We start from the raw sequence: 19,358 nt of genomic DNA on the forward strand, positions 1-19,358 counted from the left end.
ACGCCCCACTTTCGAGTAGCCTCCAACTGTAGTCAATGAAACCGAACATCACAATAATGTGCATATTTTCTGGGAGAAGCTGTAAATGCGAATACTAACTAGGCTGGGTTGTGAGACTGTGCAGAGATTCACTTTTTTCTCAGACCTCGTGTTCCGTAAAATTTTATGGTTGGCTTAAAGTCGAAGACCACTTTTAACTGACGAAAGTCATAAATGGCGGTTGATGTGAGCTGTACGTATTGAAGTTGTATAATCGTATTCAAAGTTGCAGCCACTGAGGGACAACTTTTTCGCATCACCCCCAGATCGTTCTTTCCACCAATCATCGCCGGTCAGCGCACTCCCTTATGCGTAGAACACACCTTGGAATTCATCATTTATCTCTCTAATTAACTGGACTAAATTTTAGTCAGGGGTTTTAGGGGCACTGATATCATTAGTTGAGATGTGAACTAAAGGAAACATCAACATGAAAAATAAGGTCGATAATATAGCCAAGAATGGTCGACAGTACAACCAAAACTTGTTTTATTCTTTAACTAGCACATGGCAACGGCGCTGGAGCTACTTGACATAAAGGTTCGACTTGTGTGTTAGCTATTAAGCACCACAACCTCGAACTGTTGCATCGATTCTCAAGAATAAGCGGTGCAGGATAAATTACTATAAAACACTTTCTTGCTTAGCATAGATTAATGAATTGCTATATGTTATCTATTTTCAAATCCCCATAATCACCTGAAACTTCCGCCATGAATACCACGGCTTGCAATTTATTAGAAACATGACAGCACTGCGCACACACATTTCGTCTACACCGCTATGCATTTGCGTACATTGTAAAAGATAATGACCCGTTTCATGCAATTAACCAACATACTTATTGATGGAAAATATTCGCTTTGGCTTTTCAGTGGTATGACATTATTCTATTTACCTACCACCGTAATGTAGTAATCACCCGTAATGTTTTTCACTTTGCCCACTGCCGATATGCAACCGCTGTTGCATAACTGCAATACGTGATCCCATGCTTAACGAAAGCAGCGTTAGTATTTGAGCCATCACGGCTGGCATGCACTTAGGAAAATTTACCTCCGACTTCATGTTCGCAATTTGAGTGGCACATCGTATGTCTACAAACTTAACACTGCCATCGGATGATTTTCCGCAACGAAAGCTAGAACGAAAACTCTTAATATTCTTTCGTGGCGCTGCGCAGAAAGGCGACAAGCATGCAGCTGAGCGCGAGCAAAAACATTTTTGAGTGAGTCATGCCCACCCTGCGAAAGTGGATGCCCAGCCAAGCTGGTGGAAACCGCCACTACAACTGAGGGACACGCGATGCCTTATTGTTCGATTCCTCCTCAGGAGCAACACTGAGCCACAGGACAATGGGGAGGCTAGGACTTCACTGCGCTGAAATTCTACGGCAATGTGACTAGTGGCAGCCGGTCGCTGCTGGTCGTATTGCCGCCTATTTTCCCTCATATTCATGTTGCTTCTCTGGACTCCCAACTATGCGTTGCCTATCCGTCCCGGTGCTCCAACCATGAAATAAGTTACTAGGCTTATTCTTTTCTATATGACACGCGAGTGGCGTCACTCATCACGTCGCGAGCTGCCGTTGCCGCAGCAGTGCACGGAATGGCAATGCTTACTGGGAAACGCATGCGGAGAGCGCTGCGTGCTTCGCATTCTTAGCAGGCGCCTTATCAATGATGTGGTTTGTATGCTCGTTTGTGCACGCTATTTATTGAAACGAATGCGGTACGGTACATTGTACGCGTGGTATAAAATAATGTACGCAGTTTTTGCTGAAGGTGTTTTTTTTTACAGTGCAGCTGTCTATGGCAACGGTCCGGGATTTTCCGGAATCCGTAGAGCAGGAAGGGTCCAAGCTCAATGGTACATACTCCTGTGTACTTGGAAGGGGGGGGGGGGGGGGGGGGGGGTGTGCTGTAACGCGCCCTTGAAGGGCTCTTATCACACCTGCAACCCGGACAGCTCTCAGGGACATAAACGGCACCAAGCGCACGAACACGCGCGTATAACTGCTCGCACGTTCGTCGCCGTCATCTTCTTCCACAGCTGGCTCCTTTGCCGCTCATTATACCAGCACAGAATTTCACTTCTCTTCGGTCGTCGTAAAGGGGTGGCCGCGTTTACGGGGGTATCAGCCATTGGTTGTCTTACGTGACGGACCCACCTAATAACAGAACTGATACGCGAATGTGCATCCCTACCAATATCGTCACGATGAACATAGATCGGGACAATAAATATGTTCGTACAGTTATTAAAATTTTTTGTCACCACTGCGTCGTACGCTAAACAACTTCCCGACTGCCGCCGACGCCCTTCGACGCCCACCTCCCTTCATACATTTCCTCTACTTTGCGTTGAGCAGACTTGGAAGGGAAGTGGGTTAAGGATCGCTTCGATACTCGAAGCATGCGGGCACTTGCGAGTGTAGTGCGTGCTGTGTAAGCCTTCCGTTTCTCTATTGCGCCCAGCCTCATGCAAGGCCGCGCTGTGAGCTGCGTTGGCGCGAGAGCCGAGCGAGTTCGACGCCGTCAGTTTCTACAGTTTAGCAGGTTCCGCCTGTGCAGTTTCCACTCACGTTAGCATTGGTTCCAGGGGTCCCTTGTTCTGCTTGGGCGCTCAAGCTTTCGTGTGGATGACAAGCAACGCGTCAAATAAAAGTGGCACTTGAGATCCACGCCAGGCGCATGCAACGTGGAGTGAGAACATTCTTCACAAAACGCACCCAAATGCGCATTAGTGCTCCAGCCGCGTAAAAAAAAAAAAAAAATGGTGGAGCACCATGGTGTCACGTGTGGTGTAAAGCAGTGTTTTACACCGAAGTCACATTTAGAAAGCAGGCGCTGGAAGTAATGCGGATGCTCTTCCGGAAAAGAAGGATGCAAAAACAAATGGATTGCTGCACAGTAAAAGGGTACCACGGCTCAGATTCTGTGCTACACGTTCAAAATACGCTCATCCAGCATAAGAAACGACTTACTGACAAGGTTTTTAAAGCAAGAAACAGCAAAATTATCTCTGGAGAGAAAGCAAACACCTTGCCGCACGAGCGAGGCGGCACGAGGAAAAACGCGCTGGGGTAGGCGTAACCAGCGGCACACATCAACGTCGCTATGGAAACGAGGCTCGTGGACGTAACCCCATAAGACTTATGAGGAGCTCTCTACCTATGAGGTAAAGTGGAAGCGCAAACCGCTACGCCACCTGGCTGGCGGTCAGACCCTTAATTGCTCTGCCGCAAAACGGCTCGAGTGTCCGCTCTTTACGTAGGCATGTTTCTCTACGATAGCTGGGCCAGGCGAGAACACACGTGAGCGAGCGCGCACCTCAGCCCCGCCTTGCACAATGCAAGCGCAGTATACTTCGACATAGCTCCGTCTGCTGCCTAGTTGCGGTACCCACCGCGGCGTTTCGCCACAAGCCCTCTTGGCTCAGTGCTGTGACGACATGAGTCGGCTCAGCGTCCAACCAGTTCACGTCGGTCTGAGACATGCACGGGCAGTTTACCGTACGCATCATCATCACCATCATCATCATCATTATCATCATCATCATCATCACCATCATCATCATCATCATTCTATTTTGTGTCCGCTGCAGGAAGAAGGCCTCTCCCTGTGAGGTCCGATTAGCCCTGGCTTGTGCCAACCTATTCCAAATAGCGCCCGCGAATTTCCTAATTTCATCGCGCCGCGTAATCTTCTGGCGTCTTCGACTCCGTTTCCCTTCTCTTGGTATCCCGTACGCAAAGGAGCGCATGTCGAATACTCCAGCTTCACCGCTCCACTCCACTCTAGCGTCACCGCGCAATCCGCGCGATTGGCTTGCATTGTGCGCGTTTTGGCGTGGATTTCACGCCGAAGCAAGTAGGTTAGTGCGCATCGCGCGCTACATCAGGTTCAGATGCACAGAAGACAGTGTGCCGAGTTCGATCCTTCGCCAGAATACAAAATGACTGTTCACTGCTCTGCACGTGCTCTAGGTAACAGGTTTTCGACGGGCTGTTGCGGGCCGTGTTCAATGCGCTGAGCTATACAGGGCCGAAATTTTTCGATCATCCCGACGTCAACAGCTTGACCGGCCGCTTCCTGGCACATCGAAACGGCGACTGTTCCCCCCACCCCCTTTCTCTGAACAAACAAACGTAGGGACATTAAAATTTCCTTATCACAGCTCGTGGCACGAACCTTAATTGTCTCAGCGCTCGTCCTCTCTGTTGGCTGCTTTTGATCGCAGTGATTGGGCAGCTCAGCATCACCATCAACAGTCCTTGCCAATTGAACCAACAAACATTAAAAAAGCAGGCGAATGCGGCAACGCGCGATTCCGGTTGACGAGCACCGAGGCGCGGACAAGGCAAGGACCACCTCGCCCGCCGTAGTTATCGTACACTATACCGACTTTAGGTGAAAAATAAGAAAGAAGTAAGTACTCGAAGGAAAGGAAATGTGCTGTCCAGGCCACTTGGTGCAAGAGAAAACAGTCGCGTGCAACAAACTAGCAAACAGTGGCTTAGTAAGGTAACGACCGACGTTAACCATAGTTACCCTGACCGGATGCGCGTGTCGCCAGTAGCGCTTGTCGATTTCGGCTGAAAGATGAACCAGAATATTGAGACCAGGGGGCATATTGGCGTAGGCGGTGCACCGGAGCCGGCACCAAAACCCTGCTTCGGAAAAGAGGTCGTTGAGGAAGGATGAGAAAGGGAAACATTACGCTCCTAGTGTTCACCTTCGTATAACAACCAACACAGTTGGAAAGAAGGGAGTTCGTCCCGAGGCATTTTGGAGGTTTCAGAGAACGGTGATTCAGGACCTTAACTTTAAAATGCCCTGGAGTGGATACGGGAAGCACAATACGCCGGTATCTCGACAACTGCTTCTATCCAGGTCTTACCGGACTGCGTGAGACGTTAGGCATACTGCGCATGTCGCACGGCGCATTTATTTTGGCGTATTTGAATCGATCCACGAGACAATTGCCACTATGCCAACATACGGCATCACAGTCATAACTTTGTGAGATGCCGTCGAGAACGGCACGACATCATTAGCTGGCCGCGTCAGATACTAGAACGAGACAGCTCTGGCGATTTGGCTTTTTAACGATCCTTGGCGAACATGTTTTTGGCAATTTCGCGAATCCGCCACTGGTTACCTGTCAAAGAAAGTTGGAGCTGCATTTATACTTTTTTGCTATGCGGATAGTACACCATGTAAAAATCTTTTCACCAATCCATTTTCTGATAAACGCTAGTCATCCTGGCAGCGCAAAATTCTTTTCATCTTCTTTATGTGGATCAGCTGAAGTTCTTCATTTGACGATATCGGTATCACTAGAACATTGACATTGCACCATTATTAGCAGCGCTGACTATTGTGAGCTCTGTCCAAAACCGAAGTTCAAATGTCATGGAACCTCCGGTAGGCGATGCCTGCACTTCTAGTACCACATCGAATAGGGGAAAGCGGTCGTAACTCGAGGTAAATGTGTGGCAACGTAGCTGTGTAGCAATATCGATACGCCTGGTTTAAGCCGTAACCTCAAAAAAAGAAGATAGGAAGACGCAGCAGCAACTGCCAGTTACACTGGCATTCTTAAAGTGTATTCTCATTCATTCTATTTTTCAGCCATGACCACTTCTATTCCCTAAACCTTAGTACATTTTGTTTAATTATGTCACCACCGATAAGTAGTCTGCCGAAGCGATCTTCATTTAAAGGACCACAAAAAGTAATAACTTCAAAAAATGCCACGCAAGATTATTGCATTTGTGTTATATTCCTGTGAATACCCCGGTAGAACAACGAAGAGGTGCTGCCCGTGCGATCCCCACCTGGGTGTGACGTAGTGCTGGGCCACTGTAAGATGATTCGCTGGAAGGAACAGCTAAACCGTCCATATGTCGCAACCACTGCGCATCCAACGGAGTGGATGCGCAAGACTCCAACTGGCATCAGCTCTTGGGAATAGAGATGTGCACCGTACTCGCAGCTTCCCGTTCAGCGGTTCATCTATGCCATACGTGGCTTTGACGGCGAAGCACAACACTTCGCGGTGCCGCCTGGTACAATCACTTAAATTGAACGAACAATGTAGTCGCTAGTGTTAAGTGTTTTTATTGCACAAATGGTACTAGTTTTGCTTGCGAAAGATGTGCGCTGAAACAGATAAGACCTATCACGATAGAATCTAGTAATCTTTTTTAAAAAAGTGTTGCAAATAAGAAAAAAAAAAACTGTACTTTAGCAGTGTTTTGCGTGAAGTGACAGTTTTTATTTATGGTCATCGAACACAAGTAAATTTATGAGCCTTTAAGCAAATAATTCGAAGAGAAATCTGTGAAGTGGACGTTGTTGACTGAAGACACCAAGAGCTAACAATGCAGCGATTCTCTAACTTAAACTTGATGATATACTGCACATTTCGCTGTGTCGTAAGTGATTTCAGTGTCAAACCATTCTAATCTGATTATAGCCATCTCTGAGAGGGCCAGAACGGTATGAAGAGGCACAGAATGCTAGAGATATTTGACTCGCAAATTAAGATATGCGAGAATTACCACTAATATTTCATTTAATTTTATTTTGTCGTCTTCGCACTCTCTCCTCCAGCTGCCGCAAAGACTGGTAAGCAACTTAGTCGAGTGTCCTATCTGCAAATTTCTCTTTGTGTGTATGCTTGTGCACGCTGTCACAAAGTGTATAACTCAGCATTTAGAAAACGAAGGCATACATTGTTTTCTTCAACATGGTTTTAGGATAGGGTTTTTCGCAGTGCCACCGTTAGTAACTGTTGTTCACAATGTTGCAAGTATCCTAGATAAGGCAGGGGAGGTTGATTTATACTCCTTGGATTTAAGTGAAGCTTTAGACCCTGTTTCACATACTAAGCTGATTCAGAAGTTATAAGTCCTTCCCGTTTCCATTGAGTTACAGCATATTTAACAAACCGTTGTTATAGACAGCTTTGCGTGTCTGACCCATTACCCGTTTCATAGGGCAGTTCAAGGCGTTCGCCTTCAAGGGGCAGTTCTCGGACCCTTATAATATTTTAACTTCCTATTGATGACATTGTTTACGTAGTTTAACAATTTCAAATCAGGATGTTTGCGGATCATTGTAATAAGTTCACTAAAATCATTGCCACCAATGACTTTAATACAGATTTCCATCTGGTTGACGTATTCAATTGATAAAGATGTCACTATAACCAGAAACCAAAGTTTAACCTCACATATATTTAACGTTTATCACTCACTGTTTCGTAAACTTTGTATACTAAGGCATAAACTAAAGCATGTTACAGCAAAACTAAACTTCTAGCTTAATTCTTCCATACGCGAGCATTACTTGGGGCCCTAACACAAAAACGAACATTGGCGCACTAGAAATGATACAGCGGAATGCGGTTCATCTTATAAAAATATCGACAAACAGGCTCTCGCCACCACTCATGAAAGAATACAGCGTCTCAACGCTCCAGACAAGGCGGAAATCATACAGATTAATGTTTCTCTCCTTAGCTTCTGACGTGACATCAAAGGCTTTTTTCTAAAATCAGAGGTGTACGCAAGCCCTACAACTTACGAGTGAACGAGGCATCACGATCAGCCAACATGGTTGCTTAGTGGCTGCGGTGTTGAGCTGCTAAACATGATGCTGCGGGATCAAATCCCGGCTAAGGCGAAATGCGAGAACACCCGCGTTCTTAGATGAGGTGCATGTTAAGGTACCCAGGAGGTCAAATTTTCTAGAGTCCCCCACTACGGCGTGCCTCGTGAGGTCGTAGTTTTGGCACGTGAAAAATCATGAATCATGTCATGAATCATGACAAAACGAGGACGAAGTCATCACGACCACTATATCTCCATAAAGCGAGAGGAGTATCAACCACGGAATTGACTCAGAAAAGAAGATATACGAGAAATATCACCGATGTCTGTCTTATTCGATTAATTTTGTTGTTCTCTTTGCGGTCATCCTAGCCATGGCCACAGTGACGCAGACGGGTAAGTACACTGGTCGATCGACCGACCTCCAAATATAATAGGAGAAAGCTTTAGCTTGGTTATATATACGTATATACATATACATACATACATATACATTATATATATATATATATATATATATATATATATATATATATATATATATATATATTGTTACGTTCAAGCGCGTGAAACGCGTGAAAGGGACACTATGCATCGAGATGATCAAAATCGTCTGCGTCGCAGTCCGTCGTGGTATATCTATATGTATATATATATGTATATATGTATATATATATATATGTATATATATATATATATCGCCGCGGATCGGCAGACACGAAAAGTACAAATACAACGAGCGCCTAGCTTTCATCTCCTCAGTGAGATCGTAGTTTTGGCACGTGAAAAAACGTGAATTAATTTAAGTCATCACGGCCACTATATCTCCATAAAGCGAGAACAGTATCAACCACAGAATTATAAACATGATCGACTCGGAAAAGAAGATATACGAGAAATATCACTGATATCTTTCTTATTCAATTAATTTTGTTGTTCTCTTTGTGGTCATCCTATAGCCATGGCCACAGTAACGCAGAGGGGTAAGTACACTGGTCGATTGACCGACCTCCAAAAATAATAGGAAGAAGCTTTAGCTTAGCTATATATATATATATATATATATATATATATTGTTACGTTTAAGGGCGTGACAGGGACGTGGGGATCAAGAGGAGAGAAAAACGAGGACTGGGCGGCGGCCATTCCTGTTCGCAGCCTGCCGTTCGTGCGCTCGCCCGCCTAAATAAACCCGTTTTCCCCATGCTTGTACCAAATTACCTCTCCTCGCAGACAAAGCCCACTGGGCGAGTAAACTAGCTTGTCGTCGCGTGCATTATTTCAACCGTGTGACATTTGCGACTTGTGTCCTAGCAGAACGTCTACCAGTGTCCTAGCAGAACGTCTACCAGTGTTCGAGGCGCGCGAGAGTATAGTTCACTTCGCTGACTTTGTCAATGACAATATATGGTCCATAGTAGTTTGCCAGAAGCTTTTGGCGCGAACCGCGCTTCCTTGTGGCAGTCCAAAGCCAAACGTGATCACCAGGGTTATATGTAACAGGCCGATGTCGTGCGTCGTAGCGGGCTTTGGAGTTTTCTTGTGATGCTAAAGTCCGCAGACGCGCAAGTCTCGGAGCCTAGCGTATCGGCGACCACAGTATTGTCGTGGTGGTAAAAAGGACACAAATCGAGCGTATACCGGGGTGGCCGAGCACATAGAAGGAAGAAGGGGCTGTAGCCGGTTGTCTCGTGCTTGGCGGTGTTATAGGCGTAAGTAATAAACGGTAGAACATCATCCCAATTCTTGTGATCGGACGCAACATACATGGAAAGCATATTGGTGATTGTTTGATTAGTGCGCTCAGTGAGGCCGTTCGTTTGCGGATGATACGGCGTCGAGTGCCTAAGGGGCGAGTTACATAAACGTACAAGCTCTTTCAGGATATTCGCCGTACGTCCCCGGTCGCTTATGATAACACCAGGCGGTCCATGCCGCAGAAGAATAGCATGAAGTAAGAGCGACACTTCGGTGGTAGTGGCTGACGGTATAGCCGCCGTCTCGCAATAGCGTGTGAAATAGTCGGCGCAGACAATTATACAGCGGTTCCCCTTAGATCACTTTGAAAAGGGCCCAACAGATCAATTTCAACTTGCCGAAAGGGTGAGCTGGGAGGCGGCACAGGTTGAAGGAGACCAGATTGGGCAGTGGTTCGGCGTTTCCCACGTTGACACTGTATGCAGCTGGCGACATACAACTCAACCGAATGTCGCATACGGGGCCAGTAAATGCGCTCTTGAATGGGAGAGAGAGAGAATAAACATTTATTGCATAAAGCGAGTAGAAAATTTCCTCGATGAGTGGGGCCCTCAGTCCAGGGCTCCATTGCCATGCGCGACTTCGCGAGCCCGCTGGATCAGCCGTTGCTGTTCCTGCTGGCTTGTGCTGAGCAGCGCAGGCTCCCAAGAGGAAAGGGTAGGGTTGGGTATAGGAGGAACACCTGAAGGGTTAGGGCATTCCCATATGGAGCGATACACCGTGGGTTTGGCCCCACAGTGGGGACAATCGGAAGGGTACAGGGTGGGATGAAAGATGTGTAGCATGTGGAGACAAGGAAATGAATTGGTCTGCAGTTGCCGCCAGACAGCGGCATCTGCTCTATTAAGCGAAGGATGAGGAGGGGGATAGTTATGGCGACTTTGTCGGTAGTACTCGAGCCTCTCAGTGTACTGTAGGGGCTCTGGCGGTGCATCGTCTGGGTTAGACAGCTCTTCCGATGGTGCCCGGCCTGTCAGACCTCGGGCTACCGCATTAACGCGTTCATTACCATGTAGACAGGCGTGTCCAGGAGTCCAGACGATACGCACCCTGTGTAACGTGGGAGGGGGGACAGAGGAGAGAATTCGATGTGTGTGTGCAGTCACGAGTCCTTGCGCGAAGGCCCGGCAGACAGCCTGCGAGTCTGTCACTATGGTGATGGGGGTGTCTTGTGCGGAGAAGGTCGAGGCATGGACAATGGCCAGGGCTATTGCCCCTTCCTCTGCTGAGCAGCTGTGCGTTGTTAGAACTGTGGCACACACCCTAAGCGCGTCTGTATTGTCAGTTACAGCTAAACACATGGCCCGCCTCTCTGGGTAGCGGGCCGCGTCCGTGTACAAAACCGGTGTAATTGTGGTGCGGTTTCCAAAAATGCGTGCCAGGGCCTGAGTTCGGGCGCGTCTACGGCCGGCGTGTCGCTCGGGATGCATATTGCGGGGAATTGGAGCTACTTGTATGCTAGCGCGTAGAGCGGGAGCGAGGCGATATTGTGGGACGTGTGCGGGTGTCTCAGGGACAGGGTAGCCAAGGCGAGAAAGTATAGCGCAGCCCTGACGGCTGCGTCTGAGACGTTGGAGCTGACCATTGCGATGAGCCTCCAAAAGCTCTCCTACGGTGTTGTGGATACCAAGCTGTGGAAGCATGTGGAGGCAGCCCAAGAGCCGCTTTCACTGCCTTCCGCAGAAGGGCGTCCATCTTCCGAGTTTGAGTGAGGGTGAGATTGTGATAGGGAGGTGATATGTGAGCCGGCTGATTATCAGAGCCTGTACTATGTGTAGGACGTCTTTCTCGCGAAGGCCTCTTCTACGATTAGTAATGCGGTTTATCATATGTGTGACTTGTGCTATCTGCTGACTCAAAGGGTGCGTAGTGTGCGAGGCTTTGCCATCCGACTGAATGTGGAGGCCCAAGATGCGGAGTCTAGTTACCTGAGGGATGGGGCTGCCGTGTAAGAACAGGGAGATATTAGGGGATTCGTCGGTTCTGCGGCGCCGCCTGTGCACGAGGAGCAATTCGGACTTATCGGCTGCAGAGGAAAGGCCTCCCGTGGCTGCATAGTTCTGCACGACACGTACAGCTTCCTGGAGGGCATCCTGGATGGCCCCGTCGGATCCCTGGTTTGCCCAGATCGTAACGTCGTCGGCATAGAGAGCGTGCCGGATGGTGGGTATCTGGTCTAGTAAGGGGGGCAGCTTAGCCATAGCCACGTTGAAGAGGGTGGGCGATAAGATCGAGCCCTGTGGTGTTCCTCTACCTGTGAGTGCGATGACGTCCGACCGCAGCTCTCCTATGCCAATAGTGGCTGTGCGGTCCGACAGGAAAGCTCTGACATAGTTATAGGTACGTGTGCCGCATTGGGAAGAACCCAGATTGTCGAGAATTAGATCGTGGGAGACGTTGTCGAAAGACCCTTTGAGGTCCAGGGCCAGAATAGCTCTCGTTTGTGCCGTAGTGGGGCCATCCACAACGTCCTCCTTAAGCTGCAGCAAAATGTCTTGCGCAGAGAGGTTAGGGCGGTAGCCGAAGAGTGTATCCGGAAAGAATTGGCTGTCTTCGAGGAAGGGTTGTAGCCGCGGAAGTACAACGCTCTCGAAGAGTTTACCTACACATGAAGTTAAGGATATAGGTCGGAGATTCTGGAGGGACAATGGCTTGCCTTGCTTAGGAATTAGCATGATGTCCGCATGGCGCCATTCCTGTGGAAGCGTGCCATTCCTCCAGTGGTCATTGTAGAATGCAGTTGTCTTTCATCTAGGTTGAGTAGGAGTGTGTATTGAATCCCATCAGCCCCGGGTGCAGTGTTGCGCCTAATACCCTGTAAGGCCGCCCTAACCTCGGCTTCTGTAATATCGGCGTCTAGGGAGGTGGCGTCTATGTGTGGCTAGTCTCTGTAGGTGGGGCGGGTTCCTGTAGCAATGTAGCGTTGCTGTAGAGTGTGAAGTAGAGTAGTGTCATCGAGGCCTGATTTGTGGAGGATGGTGCGGACTCTGTTGCTAATGTGTATTTTGGTTTGCGTAGGGTTTAATAATGCGCGGAGTAGCGACCAGGTCCGAGGTGTGCTTAGCGTGCCGCTGTGGCGATCGCAAAGGCTATGCCAATTGTTATTAATGAGGGTGTTCGCGTAGTCATCTGCCTCCGTAGTTAGGCGGGCAATACGCAGACGAAATTTCCGATTATGTTTTTGCCGGCGCCACCGCCGGGTCAGGCCTCTACGGGCCTCCCAGAGACGGAGCAAATGGAGATCCACATTGGGTGTCGCTGTTGTCGCAGCGATGTGTTGAGTTGCCCTTTTTAGATCAGCTTGGAGTTGTTTGATCCACTCCTGAAGGGAGAGGGTGTCCTGAGGAGCTAGGGAGGACCGATTACGCCTAAATTTATCCCAATTAATTAGTTTAACAGTGCGTTCAGGAGTGCATGTTGGTTGTACCTGCAGTTCAGTATCTAGAATGTAATGGTCGCTGCCCAAGTTCTCCACGAGATTGCGCCAAGAGTGTTGACCTAGCGCTCTGACCATGGTGAGATCAGGGCACGTGTCTCTGCTTACGCTGTTGCCTAATTGTGTTGGCTGATCTGGTTCTGTCAGCAGAGTCATGCGATGTAACGCAAGAACTTGAGCAAGCCGGCGTCCTTTCGGTGTTTCTGTTTGGTAACCCCAGGCCGGGTGCGGGGCATTGAAGTCGCCTACAATGACCATCTGTTTAGCCACCTTCCATAGATGTGCAAAAAGATGTCCGAACTCATGCTTCCTCGCATTAGGTGCGCTGTAGATATTAAGCACAAACAGGCTGCTATGGGAGCGAGAGCACGGGACCAATTCGAGAAATACATGCGGTATGGGTGAGGTTTCGACGGTGTGCTCGATAACGGCCAAATGTTTGGACACTAAAGTGGCTGTGACGTGTGGTGCGTTGCTATTTATTGTGTCTGTGTGCGTGTTGTAGCCGGGAAGTGTAGGAGTACAATGCACTTCCTGCAACGCTATTACATCGGGGGGATGGGGCTGTGTGGCAATGAATTGCGTAAGGGATCCGCGTTTCAGGCGGTAGCCCCTGCAATTCCATTGCCACACGCTTAGGGGTTGGGGGGTAGCGCGTGTCCCTTTACGGTTGCTGGCCATGATCGAGTACTATTTGTTTATGTGTTATACCCGGGGACTGTCCGGGTGGCGGCTCATCGGCCTGGGAGATGCCGGCGAGTGAGTATTCCGGGCCCAGTGAGGCGGGTTTTCAGTCCGGTGACGGTAATCGGGCAGGACGAAGGTAGGGATGTGATCTTTGTGTTTCACGTGAAGGGGACAGGGAGCGTTTGGATGAAGGCGGAGGGATCGAAAGTTGGCCAAGTGAAGCCGCTATTTCTTGTTTAATATCGGCCACTATCTGCTGGACAGCAGGTTGCAGGGCCTGTTGTATTAGCTGTTGAAGTGGCGCTGTGACTTCAGCCATAATGAGCTCCTTCATTTTTTGCATTTCTGCCTGCATTATGGCAACCAATTCTGTCTTCTGAGAGACGGCCATTTCGTTCAGTGCTTGTTGTGTACAGTAGTTGGTGCGAGAGGTTTGTGCAGAGTCGTTAAGTTTCGGCTCATTGTCGGTCACCATGGGTTGCGGCGTGGGTTTAGGTTTAACGTGTTGTGTGACTGAAGGGGTGTGGAGATGTGGAGAGGGAGACAGAGGTGGGAACTGCGCTGCCCAGCTTACCGCTTGCTCCTTCTTGGCAGATCCATCTCCTTTATGGCCGCGGTCCCTCGAACGGCTGGTACTGGGAGTCCGGCCCTTGGAGTGGCCCTTGGAGTGACTCCGGTCAGTCTGGCGGCGATCCCCGGGTGATCCGCGACTGCGGCTGCGTCCTCTAGTCCAGGGGTTCTCCGCCGAGTTCCCCGGTGTCGTTGCTACTTGGGTCATAGTTTCCTGAGCGCTCTGCTGAGTCGTCGTCCCAGGCTGGCCTTGCGCTGATCTGGGCGGGGGGCGCTCGTCCTTATGTTTGTTTTTTTCACGAAGCACGCGCGATTTGTTGTGTTGCGGCAGTTGACGCGATGGACAGCGAGGGTCAGTAGCGGGATGAGCGCCGTTGCAGTGAATACATTTAGGTGTGCACTCATGTTCCTTCGGTGGGTTTGAGATGCCACACGCCGGGCAACGGGGTTTGTCGGGCGTGGGACAGACGTCCGCCCGATGGCCCATCGACAAGCACAAGCTACACACCTGTTGGCGCGGTCGGTATACGTGACAGCGGAGTTCTGCTCCGTACATACGGACGTAGCGGGGTACGTGGGTGCCGGAGAATTTGATCAGGGCCGTATTCGTAGGTCCCATCATGCGAGCGTGTAAGACAGGGGCTTCTGAGCAGCGGAGGTTTTCTAGCAGCGTCGTCGTAGTGGTGTTGGGCTCAAGGCCTGAGACTACACCCTTGCAGGAGTTGTCTGGGGCGGCTACGTACGCTTTGACGGAGTGTTGAGTGACGCCCATGGAGATGAATCGAACTTTCTGCAGCCGTGCCGCGAGGTTCTCCTCCCGTGTGCTGAGCACCGCAAGGTTTTGTTCAGTGCGGATACGAATGATGAGCTCGTTGAGCACGGCGCTGTCCAGCCCCGCTGCTATGCCGATGGCTCGGGCAACAGAAGTATGAGGCCACGCACCGAGGTTGAGGCCGTCTCTCGGGCGGAACACAATGTTGTAGTCGTCGACAGGCAGTGGCGGGAGTCGCGCGTTCCTCTTGCGCGGTGCTTCGGGTGTCGGAGGAGGTGGCAAGTTCGCAGTAGCTTCTGCTAAGCGTTTCTTTTTCCGAGCGACGAGAAACCAGTTGGTGTCGTCCTCGGCCTGACCGGACGAAGCGTCGGCGTCCATCGTGTCAGGGGAGCGACTGTCGTCGGTCTCCATCTGAGCGGAGTAAATTGGCGTTGGAAAGGACGCGCGCCCGCGTCTAGGCTGGCGAGGTGAACGCAGGTAAGGCCCAGCGCGGCGGCGTCGGTGGTCCAGAACTTCCAAAGCCAATAAAATGTGAGGATCTCACCAGATCTTGGAGAAATCGGGCTCGATCGATGCCGCTCGCCGAGCTGCGTCGTTTGATGGTATTTTCAGTGGTGAAAAGGCAGGGGAACCGCTCGTTGATGGTTCGAAACGCGGAGCCCATACAGAGTGCGGCCAGTCACTACGGCAGCAGGTGGCGCCCCCTCACGCGACACAAGCAAGCCTAGAAACGCGTCTGAACATGCCCGCGCAACGGCCGTGCTGGAACACAGCGGTCCAGCGCGCCACGGGCACAGCGCCACCATGGGCGCAAACGTTCGTGCAAGAACGCTCCAAGCGCACCCATGGTATCAATCACAACGCCGCCTGCGGTGGCCATATCCATGTGACGTAGTGATGACGTCGCTTCGGAGCGCACAGGCATTTTCTTGTCTAGGCGGTAATAGGCCATGTAGCCCTTGCTGTCGCTCTCGCAAACTTGTTGTACGCGCTGTCTTTGTCTACGGAAGCTCTAGCCAGCGCTCTGACTGCGCCTCGGTAAGGACCAATGAAAACGCGCCAAGCGTCTCAAGGTCCTCGCTTGCCCGGTGGATCTTCTTAAGCCGAAGGACGCTGGGTAGCGATCAACTGGACAAGGGGTCACCCTAAAACTTCAAGCTGACCCGCTCCCAAACTTCAACTTGGCCTGCCCATCCTCAAATTTAGGTTGGCCCGCCCCCGGCGAACTCCAAATTTTCCTTGTTCCATCCCGATTTGAACTTTGCCTAACCCCAAATTTCAGTTCGCCCACGTTCTAATTTCAAGCAGGCCAACCGCCAAATTTAATTCTGCCCATGTCCAAATTTCAAGTTGGGCCACCCTCAAATGTTAATTTGGCACACCCGGCATTTCAAGTTGGCTCACACGTAAATTTCAGTTGACCCAACCCAAAAGTCAGTCGCTAAAATAAAATGGTCTCCCTTCGTCAGGACGTTGCGTGTCATCACCATCCTGCATGTTTAAATACAGGACAATGTTAACGGGCACCACAATAACATGTGCAAGTTAACTGCTGCAGTCGTACATCGTAGCCTGCCGCGGCGACTTTGTTAACGGGGGGAATTTTCGTCGCAATTCGCCGTCGTTGTGTATACGAATCCCTTGTATATAATACGCGAGCTTCTGAATGTGACTTGCCTTAACAAGTGGTGACTTTTCTCAAGAACTGACACAGGAACATGTGTTTCGCGGCTCGCCTGGCATTCAAAACCGCGTTGCTATATTACTGCATAAAGAAGGAGGAGGAGGACCATTTTTCTGAAAATTTTTCCTGCTTGTGCGGTTGGAAGTGCCCTGTACCCTTCGCAACTAAACTTCCTGAATAAAACTGAAAGGTAGCGACACACTTCTCGCCACCGCTGCTGCGAGGAGCTTGCGAGGAGGCAGGTCTGCGTCTCCCAATTGGTTGAGCGCCGTCACGTGGCATTTTTCAAGCCCTTTGCTCTATTTCCCTTCTTTCCGCGTCTCGGCGCACTACCACCATGACAGTTGGCCTCGAGGTTTACCTGCGACGCTTTCGCGAGGGATTTCGGATGTTTTAGCTAAGTTTCGTGGCTAACCGCGTTATTGAAGAACTCGGTTCTTGTTTTGTTTTATGTCAGGAATTGATTTTAGCAGAAATGCATGTGCAAAGGTGTACGAACGAAGCTTTTTCCTTTGTTAACGGGGATTTGTTTTCCTGACCGCGCTATTGTCAACAGGTGTATGAAGCTATGGAGTGCGTAGGCTGTGTTCTGTCATATATCGTGCTGGAAACGTACTGAGATTGCGTAGCTTTGTCAGTCCATGCTTTTGCTAGGCGTTGAAAATATATTTTGCGAGGACAACCTGTTCACTACCAGTGTAAATGATTTTTTTTTACTTTTATGATTAGGCTTCCTACGCTTAGCCGTCTCTGCAGGACTGCAAAGTGATGCACGAGTTTGTTGGCTCATTGACTGGGAACTGCGCAATGGGGGAAAGCGCTCCTTGATGGAAACCATTTCTATGTGCAACTTTCGTCCTTGCAGACGGTTTGTTCACAAATGAAGTACATGTTCTACTGTGATGTTAGCGCTTGAGAGCCAGCGGCACCAATTTATCATGAAAGCGCAGGACCAGTTTCACTGCATAAAGAGATGCCAGCGTCATGACGAAAAGACAATAGTTAAGCTCTGCGTTGATAGCGCAGGTTTCTACATGACACTCGCGTTATTCAGGCGAATATGGGACGCGCGTTGCGTTCGGTCATTATAGTACTGACATTATTAAATTGCGACACTGCACAAGCTGGACACACGGCAGTGGATTGGATAATCGCAAGTACACACGTACGCACTTCGAGCAGCGCGAACGCATCCGAGTTGTTCAATCAGTAGCTGCGTAGTCCCGCACACACGGAAGCACACCTCCTTTCTCGTGTACCGGCGAAACCTTCATCGCAGCACTTTCAGCCCGGGCAATTGCCTTTAGAAATCAATGCAATGGAAATAACTCGCGATGCGGGTTGATATGTGCAAGTCGTGGCAGTGTTTTTGCCTACGAGTACAATGCATAACCGTGGACGTCATAACACTCAAACAAAAGCTCTTGGATGTATATAAACATCGTGTATACTAGGTATACACTATTGGCGAGACAAAGAATTCTGATTTTTGTGCTAGTACTCGACACTGAATGGAATGTGCCCACCAAACTAGCCTCAAAAGCCTTCTCTTAACTGGAAGCAGACAGCCAACCCGAAGCAGCGAGACAAGCGCGCAGTTATGCGCCAGAAAAGCACAAAAACATCTGCTTCTACCAGTATCACAGTGTTCCATCTCTTCTAGCACAGCACAAAATAATAAAGCCTTAAATGTGGTAATAATGTATGAGCAAACACCCAACAACAGTTTTTGTCTCATCTCGTGTAACTCTATGCGCGGCTTCTGAGCGAGCGACCAAACTGCGAGGACGAGCTGCGAGAAGGCCAGGACAAGGAGAGGCCGGGCGAGGAGGAATGCCGCTTACCTTTTAGGGACCTTGTTCGCAACGGAGTCTCGATCGCATGCCAGTGTTCTTACAGGTGCCGTTCGCGGGACTGCATGTGCCCTGGGCCTATTACGCCGATAGCTCACATAAATTAAGAAGGGTGCTTATATCAGTGCGCTTCCTGTTGTATATTATTTGAGGTGGTTAAATAGATTGAAATTGTGTGACAAGGATTTAGTACTTGACGAGGAAGCCTGTTACAATCTGCTCGGACGCGCGCGCCTGTATATGCAGGAATGAAACTTTCACGGCACTGCTTATCAGTGTCGTCGCCGGTGAGCTTCGGTCATTTCGAGTAGTTTTGGGCACTCCAACTTTTCTTGGTCCACGGGAAAGTAGGACACACGTGAGCTACGCCTGCGCGCTGTACTCTCGACCAACATCGCTCCCAGCCTCTCGAACTGGACTCCTCGTTAGACATCGTTTAGTATTGAGGTGGTGTTAACGCTTCAAAATTCGCCTCGTGGATTTGTCGACTGTTCCTGCGGGACAACCCCCCTCCCCCCCCCCCCCCCACCAAAACGTGGCACAACAAGGCGGGAGCGCACGAAAACGAGCGCGCACTCCAGCCCCGCCGTGCACATAGCAAGCGCCGTACACTTGTGCGCAGCTGGGTCCACTGCCTAGTGCATAGTCTGCTCGCATTCTGAGGCGCTCGCCTACGACAGCACTGCTTGTCAGTGTCGTGACGAATACGGTGGCACAGTCAGGTGCAGTCTGTTTAGTCATGACGTAGTGTGGGGCACTGCAAGATGCACTGACATAGGGAACAACGAAGTGGTCCGTATGCTCCAACGAGTGTGCATCCAATAGCCAGGCTGAGCAACGCTCTAATCGGCATCAGCTTCTTGGAATAAGGTCACTCGGCGCTTCGCGCTGAACCGCGCATCTATGCCGCAGGTTTCTTTGGGGGCGAAGCTCACTTC

The 19,358-nt window shown here is 49.8% G+C and overlaps 1 long non-coding RNA gene across 1 annotated transcript in view; it reads right to left on the bottom strand.

The window, feature by feature from the left end:
- The window catches only part of LOC129384120 (uncharacterized), a 269,966-nt gene that overhangs the window by 121,329 nt on the left and 129,279 nt on the right, over window positions 1–19,358 (bottom strand). The gene's annotated exons all lie outside the window — the stretch shown is intronic.

Source organism: Dermacentor andersoni, chromosome 9, assembly GCF_023375885.2.
Source record: "Dermacentor andersoni chromosome 9, qqDerAnde1_hic_scaffold, whole genome shotgun sequence".
Taxonomy (NCBI): domain Eukaryota; kingdom Metazoa; phylum Arthropoda; class Arachnida; order Ixodida; family Ixodidae; genus Dermacentor; species Dermacentor andersoni.